At 35.9% G+C, this 10114-nt stretch overlaps 1 protein-coding gene across 4 annotated transcripts in view; it reads left to right on the forward strand.

The window, feature by feature from the left end:
* asic2 (acid-sensing (proton-gated) ion channel 2) overlaps window positions 1-10114 on the forward strand; it is a 369375-nt gene that overhangs the window by 337787 nt on the left and 21474 nt on the right. The gene's annotated exons all lie outside the window — the stretch shown is intronic.

Genomic DNA, 10114 nt, shown 5'->3' on the forward strand with positions numbered 1-10114 from the left:
ATATATATGTTCATTACACACAAAGTGGTGTATTTCAAACAGTTATGTTAATTTTGATGATTATGACTTTGCGCAAAATTCAGTAAKTATTCCATAAGACCAACAGACTGTAGCTGCAGTCAGTGCTTGAAGAGCACAAAGAATTGGACTCTTTTCAGATGAAAATAAATTTTTGCATTTAATTTGGAAAACAAGATCTCAGAGTCTGGAGGACGAGTGTGGAAGCACAGAATCCACGCTGCTCGAGGTTCAGAGTGAATTTTCCACAGTTAGTGAGGATCTGTGGACTCGTGCCATCTGCTGGTGTCACTCCACTGGCTTGTATCAARATTCAGAGCACYTCATGCTTCCCTCTGCTGACAAACTTCAGTTTTTTGTACAGTTGTACAGAAAAAAATGTTGACTTATTTTTTTAWTGTAACACAGTTTCGATATTTTCTCATATTTAACTGAAATATTGTGTCGCAGGGGATACATCTTTATAATTTCTCCCTCCCTCCAGCACAGAGTGAAGCAAAAAAACATACATAGTTTTTTTTGTTATGTTTTGGATTTTTTTTTTTTTCACACCAGAGTCGAAGGAGGTAAAACTTTTTTTCTTGTTAACTGGAGAGATTAAAAGATGTGGATGATCGTTTGCTCTTAAGTCCATCTTTAAGTGTCGGCTTCTGCTATGGGAGCGCAGCAGATCATTTTCAGCGACATGCGCAAGCTCACGTGTATGGCAGGCCATTTTAACATAAAATCAGCTTTGTCACACGTATATTCAAGATAACTGAAATTGAACATATTACCGTAGTTGTTTAYGTAAAAGATGTATAAGATCCAACTAATTAAAATGAAATCACAAACTTTTTCATGTTGTGTAATTTTTATGTAAACAAAGTTTCACCTCTTTTTAAATAAATACTGTTGATGTTTCTGCTGTCGATCATCATTCTGGGTTCAGTTTAGGAGTTTAAAAGTGTTTCAGCAGAATGTTTTTATCATTTATCATTCAGATCTCTCTGAACCAGTTACATGCAACAGCTACAAAATATTTTGCAATAGAAAGAAAACCCTTTGAGCACATCACGCTGTTTGTGATGGCAATCAACTTTGATCTCTTCTGTTAGATAAATGTCTTCTTTTTAATCAAACACATTCAYCGTTTGTTCTACTACAAGTCTGCTCTTTTCTACTGAAACTAATCTTGAATTTATCACAATTCAGATCTTTAAAGCAACTAATTAAATCTTTTTCACCCATTATTTCTTTTTTAACAGCTTAGTTAAAGGAGTGATGCTGATCGAGACACAGATGGAAACGTTTGTTGGTACCTTGGCAGCTCCTTGAAACCAGGCTTAATTTCTTCTAAAAATTGATTCAAATAAAAAGATTTATGTTCCAGAGTAAAGAATTATGGGCAGATTTGTTGGTACCCTTAAATAAATGATAACTTTTGATTTATAGTTGTGTTTAAAATGTGTTTGACCTTAATTAGTATCTCAGGTGCCTTCAAATAGTTCATTGGCTTATACTGGACAAAAACTGCAAAAACAGCTAAATACTGGACAAAAACAGCAAAATACCTGAGAACAACTGCAAAATACTGGACAAAAACAGCAAAATACTGGACAAAAACTGCAAAATACTGGAATAGACGTGCTTCTAGGTAGTTTGGAATGGTTGTGAGCACCACGCTGAACATGAGGCAGAAAAGCTCAGGAAGAAGATTATAGATGGCAAAGACTACATGTCCCTCCAACCACAGCTGGCAATAATATTAAAGAGAATAAGGTRCATGGGGCTYCAGCCAGYGTTTCAGGATATAGACGCAAGTGGAAATGCAACCCCAGGTTGATCAAACTACAAGAAAACAACAATTTYGTGGTCTTCATTCTCCTCTGGTTCTGTCAGACTCTGACTCTAAAATGTAAGTCCGGATGGACAAGTCTTCTCTTGTTGTTGTCTTTTCATTTGTAAATAAAAAGTTTCTGCAGCTGTAGACCCCTGTATCAAACTGGAATGAACCGCTCTGGAAGCTGGAGTGGGGCGGAGTTTGAAGCGCCTCCTTTGGATTCAAAATGAGTTCTTCTAAGACATACCTTATAAAATGGGCGGGGCTTGTAGAGTTACAATAAGGAGGAGTTCAGACCAAAGCATCATAGTTCCACTTTAAATTTTATTTCATTCATTAGTTTAATTGGCAGGGACAATGCACACAAACATAGAACAGGTCAAGTGWGTAACTGATGTGTTGCACAAAGAGTGTAAAGGTACAGCTAATTTACAACTGCAGGCCCTGGTTGGGCCTTTCTGAAGGGCTCGACACACGGGAGGCGACGTCACTCGCTCTCCCTTCATGGAGCTTGTGCGATGAGGCGACAATTGCTCGCCCTCCTCCAGCCAAGCAACCCGCGAAAAATAGTGCATGTGAAATTTCGCGCTCGTTCATGTAGATGTGCACACGCGAGCTTGCAACGTATAAAAGTTGAAAAATGTTGAACTTTTGTCGCTGTCGTTACAACCAATCAGCGAGGGTTTCATTGACTGACCAATGAGCAGAGAGCATGCTCCACACTGCAGTTAGCTAACACTTTCAATGTTATTTTAGCTCTGTCAAACTTTCCAGTTTTATATGACCCTTCACCAAGTGATTACTAAAAAAAGCAGCTTTATGGGAATTTGTTGGCACCAGGGTGAATTTATCCGGTAAGTTTTTCATCATAAAATCGTATCTTGGTGTTTGTTTGTTTTCCAACATCATTAGCATCGCAATATTTGTTTAGTTTTCAAGTCCGTAATGCACACACCCCTTTTTTTTGCGAACCACCAATAACTTTTACAAGAGGCAGTAGAAGAACCAATCAAATTTTGTGAAGACAAGCGATCCGAGAGCACAATTTGCAACACTGCCATCAAATCGCATCCCGTGTGTTGGGTTTCACCCTGGCTGCGATGACGGCCATTAATCTCTGTTGTTTGTCGCTCCCCYTGTGTCGAGCCCTTTAACATTAAAATACACAGATAATATGTTGTAGCCATTTCCCCGATCTTTGATAAAGCAAGACGTCTGTCTTTTGTCAAAAGTAATGACCCTCTGTATGTCCAAGCTGCTAAAAGAGGTTCATTGGTTTCTTTCCCTCCACCACCACCCCCGGTTGGTGGATCCCATGTAGATGCTTTTGGTTTGGAGGAGTGGATTGTACAAATGGTTCTGATTGTACTTTTTGTTCCATAAACTGATGAAATGTTTGACCTCTGACAAAGCCAGTCATGATCCCATTAAACTTTACTCCTCAGAACCTTAAAATTAAAAAAAAAAACATTAAAATACACAATTTATACATCAAAATAAATAGGAAAAAATACGTATTTCTGCTTACATATTCATGTAATCAACCCTGCAACCTTCAAATTCATATAATAAAAGCTACAGTATGCATTAAAATGCATGCAGTTTGGGAATCAGATACAATAAAAAACAAACATTTTCCTCTCTACATAATCATAAATAGCCTTACCTCCAAATTTACTGTTTACTTTTAATACATATCTGTGCACACCCTCAGTACCTCTCCATCCTCATGCCTTCAGCTAACATACTTAAAACTGTAGCTATAATTCAAACTAACACACAGACTTTCTCATRCATTAAACCTGAGCACTAAAAATGATCACATCTTTGGTTTTCCTTTAGCCAAGATTTAGTCATGTGGATGAACTTTTTACTGTGTGGTCTGATCAAACAAGGTTCTACAGGGGAGTTGTGCAATTCTTGACCCCAAATGAAGGATATGTTTCCTTTAAGAGAAAAACAAGAAAGGTCAGACAAAAGTTAGGTTATTGTGGAAGAGTTGATCCAGAGTTTCTGTTTTAAATTTTACATGGTTTCTTCCTGAACTCCGTGCTTCTCGTTTAAATCTCTGTCATTGCTTCTTCACTTTGTAATAAACTTTAACCTCTACATAAATCTGTCATAATTTATGTCATTTAGAAATCTACAACCACACATGTAGGCTTAACTCAGGTCTTAACTTTCCCTTCTGTTTTATGGTTCCAGCTAATGACTTCTCCAWCTTCTCACAKTCCAYCTTCCATTTGATGTAAAAACAGGCGAGTGAAGAATAATAAGCATTAGAGCACATAATAACATCTAGAACTGCCTCTGCACTTCTTTAAAATCTGCTTGTGTTAGTGTCAGGTTCAAAACACTGGAAGAGTTGGCAGAACTGAGCAGAATGGATGTTTGTTGAACAAAAGGTTAAAACCMCTCAATCTTTTTATTTCCTGAGTGTGATGTTCCTGTGGGTTCAGTCTGTGTGTGACAGATGGTGGTGACTTGTTTTTGCTGCTGTTTACAGAATATTTCACTTCATTTCAGAGTCTGGATGTAATTATTTGTCTTCAAGCTGTAAATAAAACTCAACAGCAAAACTTTAAGAATATTTCTTCTCATCTACAAGACTGTTTTATTTGTCATCTTTAAGATACACAGGGATGTTTTCTGTCCTCTTAAAGTCACTGTTTGTGTTTAAACTTTAAAAGCTTTTTAATTGTAATTACCTGTTTGGGGTAATTCTTCTTAAAGTGTTTTAGAMAAACTTGTTTTTCAGTCCAAACAATCTAAACTAAAGCCTGTCTGTTCCTCAACTCCAAGAGAAATATCAAACGTATCAAAATTAAAACTTGATCATCGRGGTGATATGATTTAAATTGTTTCTMTTTTACCGTGACTCCACGGTGAGAAACTATTAGAGGAAAAACAAGCTGAAGGGTTAAATGAATTAAGTCAGAACGGCTGATGTAAGTGAACGCTCATTAATTAAAGGCACGATGATAAGGTTTTCACTTTTAAATTAAATTTTGRTTCAACACAGAAACAGCCGAACCAGTGTTTCTCTTTCCCTGACTTGTCAGATGCCCAAGAAAGCTCTAAATATGAAGCTCTTATGAAGAACAGTGAGGGAGGAAGAAGAGGAGCTGTTCCTGCTGCAGGCTGACTCATGTATGCAAACATGCACCCGTATTTCCATCCTTCTTATGTCCCTCTCATGCACAAGAATGTTTTCAAATGTGGAGGCAAAATGGAGATAAACTTGATTCAAACAGCTCAGATTGCGGCTGCTGTTCATTTAATCCACCGTTAAATAATTTTAAGCTAAACGACTGTGATTATATTCATGTATCACATGTAACTGCAGCTCAATGGAGTTATCTTTAAAGAAAATGAAACAAATATCATTATGTGTGACTGTCTTGATAAAGATAAATGGACCGACCGGAGCACAGCAGCCTTTTAAAAACACATTTATCACAAGCATCTGTGCGCACGAGTTATTTCTGCGTGCACACGGTTCGTTCATCGTCTTCTGAGTCCTGCTCTGAGGACTGGTGTCTTATTTTACATCCAAGTCTAATTATTTGCAGTCATAATGTTCTGTATGGGTTTTTGCAATCTGTGCAGACTTGGTGCTATTTTAGTTGGTTAAACATCAAAACATTCAGRTCATTCAGGAGATGGGTGCTGTGGCTATTGTTTTTTGTGTTTTCCCAAATCCTTTAATTTCCTTTAAAGAGAGTGTTCTTTTAATATTTTATTCAGCATATTAAAACAAATAGTTACACAATGTCACAAACACATTTTCATTATTTCTCACTTTTTAAGTGTTAAAATACTAGTTTAAAATAATTCCACCAACATTGTAATGCAGTATTTAGCTCACTGTTCTATATGTAATATATTAAAAATTGAATCCTAAATCTAAATTTAAAAATTAAATCTTAAATGCTGCAGTTAAAAGTTAAAGTTTACATTTAAGTATTTTAGAACAGAACGCAGCCTTTGCTGTTGATGCTTGGCTTTTATTATGATGTCGTCATCCTGCAACAAAAACAACCACTAATGCTGCTAGCAGTGCTAATGCTACAAGCAATGCTAACGCTGCTAACTCTTCAAATTCTTCCCTATAAAACATCCTACTTGCAGTTGTGTCTGAGCTGCACTTCAATCTGCCGGACCACAGGTACCATCCAGACTGTTTTCAGTGAACACATTTTGAATTTAAATTTTAAATGCCATCTTCAGCAGTGTTAGCGGTTGCTTTTGTCGCAGCATGATGACGTCACAACGAAAGCTGCGCATCAACGGCAAAGGCTGTGTTCCATTCTGAAATACTTAAATGTAATCTTTATCATTTTGCTGTAACATTTAAGATGGACTTTTACATTTAGATTTACACATTTAGATTTAGAGTTTAATATTTCCGTATATTAACATTTAAATTTAACATTTGGTATAAAAAAATTAGCTAAATGTAAGAACAGAGCTAAATAATGAAAATCTGTTAATGACTTTTTACTTTTTATTTTACATTTGGCYCCCAATATACTTTATTTTTTAGGTTCTTATGCTCTTTTTAGCTTTTAGTTAGCCTTTTGTTTTATTTTTTAGCTTTTGGCTTCTAGCAGGTGTTTGATACATTATCATTTAGCTTACCTTTTCTCTTTGTAATTTTTAGCTAGTGTTTAGCTTTTGTTAGCTTTAACAGCTCAGGTTTGTTCAGTCTCCACACTGCATGTTTATAAAAAACTTTTCTAAAAATTTTTTGTGAGATTGTCATCATTTTATGTCTCATTTCAGTGAAAATTTGTAAATCCTAAAAGCAAAAAAAATTAAATARAAATATGAATTTTGAAGGAGGCATGTTAAACACATTTTGTAAACTTCAGCTTCTAAATTGTCTCTTTGCTCGTTTTGTTCTCTTCTTTCCCAGAACAAATTGGATTTTCTGTCTTTAAACGCATCTTTGCTTTCTGTCCGATACAATCTCAAGTCAAAGCAAGAGACAGGCACAGCATTTAATCTATTGATTGGTGTTCTTGGATTTTTTTTTTTTTTTACTTTCAAACGGAGACAAAACCATCAAGAAGCTGAGCTCCACTTGTTACAAACAGCAGCACCTCTTTGTTTTCAATACTTTTAATGGTTCTCAGGCCGCGGCTGCAGAGTGTTCTAGAACAAAAGCTCCATTTAACTATGAGTGCTCGAACAAGGAGGTAAATAAAAAGATGGAGAGAAAGTGCTTTGTAGAACATAAAATAAGTTATTAGGTGTTATATGACTTCAAATCATTTACCGTTTGATGCACAAAGGGTGCTTCCTTTTGAACTAAATAATTAGAAAGTTATTCTGACAGGAGGATGTGATGATTACTTAAAGTTTACAGTTTGTCTTTGATCGTGAGTCAATTCTTTAAACATTTCAAGACAAAAACTYTTGTTTTTTTGTCCTTTGTATTCATCTTTTAGCAGAGTGGGTAATAATGAAGGATATAACAATTAGAGCTGTAGTTGGTCTAAAGAAACCTACTGGGGCATTTTCATCCTACGTTCCCTAAATCACTCTTTCAGTTTAAGTCATTTTTATATTCATGCTCAACCTGAGGTTAAAAATGAGATCATTATTTTCTGTTCTGAGTAAAATCCTGCTAAAATAATTTAATAACTACGCTTTATTTACCTAAATTTGTCCATTAATAAATGGTTAGTTAACATTGAAAACATCCTTAATTAAGAATAATTCATACTTAATAAGTTAGAAATTAACATGTTTATTAATGCTTTACACATAAAGACTAATTACTTCCTAAAGCAACATACTAATTGTTTATTCATGCTTAATTACTCATGAACGAACCATTTATTAATGATTAAGTAAGGTTAAATAAGGTGTAATTATTAGAAAGTGTTACCATAAAATCTAACATATATTTCCAGTTAGAGACGCCCTTCTTTCCCAGAGGTGTATAGTAACAAAGTACATTTACTACGTTGCAGTACTTACGTATTTTTTGAGGATCTGTAATTTTTCCAATTTATTTTTAAAATCACAACTTTTAATTCTATTTCATTACATTCAGAACATAAAAATTGTACTTTTACTTCTTTACTTTATAATATCCTCATTACACATTACAAATTTAATTATGATCAGAACTCATGAAGTTAAAATATTAACTTAGGTTCGGGAGCAGGACCACGCCTGTCACGTTCAGCTAATCAGGCAGCGTCTATTTAAACTCTCCTCACCTGGCGTTCTGCCCTCAGCTCGCTGTCTCGACACCCACCCTCCCCTTTCGCCCTCATCGCGCCACCTTCCTCACTCCCTTCACTCCTTCTTCGTCCCTTCAGAGTTGAGTAAATTGCTTTATTCAAACTCAGTTTAGTAGAACCGGTTTGGTTAAAWAAATTCAACACTTCATTTCTTAGCATGTGTGTAACAGTACTTTTACTTTCCCGGTTATTCTGAGCAGTTTTATGACTTTTAAGTACTTTTCTTATCAGTGAAATTCATTTTTACCAAAGTCTGTTAAGGTATTTCTACTTTTACATGGTTATTTTTTTCAAGTACTTTATATACCACTTTATATACCACTACTTTCACTGGTTTGGGTTTAAACCATCCAGACGAGGACAAGTCAAACCAACATCAGCTGCAGTTCTTAGTGAGTTTCTTGTGCCTAAATGTGAGTGAATCGCAGCGACATGTGCAGTGATCATGTCTGCATAATGCTGTCGGACAGATGGTGTGTATGCTACACACACACAGATGCTGTAATTGCAGCTGCATAGAAATGAATCCCCACAACACTGAAACACTGAATGAGACATAAAATATGTAAGAGATGTCAGTCAGGACTTGATATTTTTAGGGGCAGAATGGACGCTGCATGATGATTAAAATGCTGAAACACGGAATAGACTGTACCTCCARTGATTAGCTCTCTAACACTGCTGTTTCTGGTTTTAACTGGAGTATATACAGGTAAATGTGTTTAATTATCACAGTCTTTGTGTGATTTGTCTCCAAAATATCTCATGAACATCCTTAGTAATCCTTAGATATATATTTACAACTAATTACCTTTTTTCAAGTAGTCCACCTAAGCCAATTGTCCTTTAAAAGTAAAAAAAAAAGACTGCAGTTCGGTCACATTTAGTAGCTGAGAGTCCTTCACAACTCTGAGTGTGATGATGCTGCATTAAAAAGTTTGACTAAAACAACTCTTTCAGTCTAAAGATGGCGGGCGATATGCATTTCTTCAGAGGACATTTCATTGACTTAAAATTAGTTTTCTGCACGGCAAAAATTGTCCACCTAACCAAGTTTTAAAATCTTATATCAGCCAAAAAGTCTTTTTGATCTCGTTTTGAGACTGATTTACTAAACAAGAACTGATTGTGTAAGAATAGTAATCCTGTTTTCAGAATGTGTAAGATTATTTGTCTTGTTAGTCTGAAAATTTGACTCAAATTAAGTCAAACATTTCTGCCAATGGAGTAAGAAACTTTTACTTGGTAAGATTTTCGAAATAAGAAAAAAATTGCGTCAAATCAAGTATTTCAAGAATCTTACCAAATAAAATTTTCTTACTCCATTGGCAGAAATTTTTTGACTTAATTTGAGTCAAATTTTCAGACTAACACGACAAATAATCATACACATTCTGAAAACAAGATTATTATTCTTACACAAGATCAAAAAGGCTTTTTGGCTGGATATAAGATTTTAAAACTTGGTAAGATGGACAGTTTTTGRAGTGTGGAGACTTATTCTCAACTAAACCAGCATCTGCCCTCACAATCACCTCCTGATCTCATGATTTCCACATTAGAGACTAGATTTATGAAGAAAAGGAGTTCGTATAACTGTGCAAACAGATTTATGTCACCTAAATATGAGTAGCACTTGCCCACACACACAAACTGTTCAGTAATGTTTTGTCAAAAGCTCAACAAAGCRTGTTTGATCCATTCATCTGTTCCTTAATATAACAGCATGCACGCTGCCGCCACAGTCTTCATTCTTCACTGCTGACAGTTGATTGATGAGTGCATCTTAGTGTGTATGTGGTGGTGGGGGGTGCTGTCGTGAATTTGTATGTGCACCTTGTTAGGTCGTGCTGGGAGACTCCGGTGCCGTGGAGCAGCTCGGAGTGTCGGGCCGATCAGCTGGCGAGGAAAAGCCTTGATTGAATGTCTGCGCTCACCTCTGAATGTGAAGCACTATTGATTTCTACAAGCACTGCTTATTCTTTGGCCATAAATTGTGTGTGTGTGTGTGTGTGTG

The sequence above is a fragment of the Austrofundulus limnaeus genome, unplaced genomic scaffold (assembly GCF_001266775.1).
Source record: "Austrofundulus limnaeus strain Quisiro unplaced genomic scaffold, Austrofundulus_limnaeus-1.0 Scaffold4, whole genome shotgun sequence".
Taxonomy (NCBI): domain Eukaryota; kingdom Metazoa; phylum Chordata; class Actinopteri; order Cyprinodontiformes; family Rivulidae; genus Austrofundulus; species Austrofundulus limnaeus.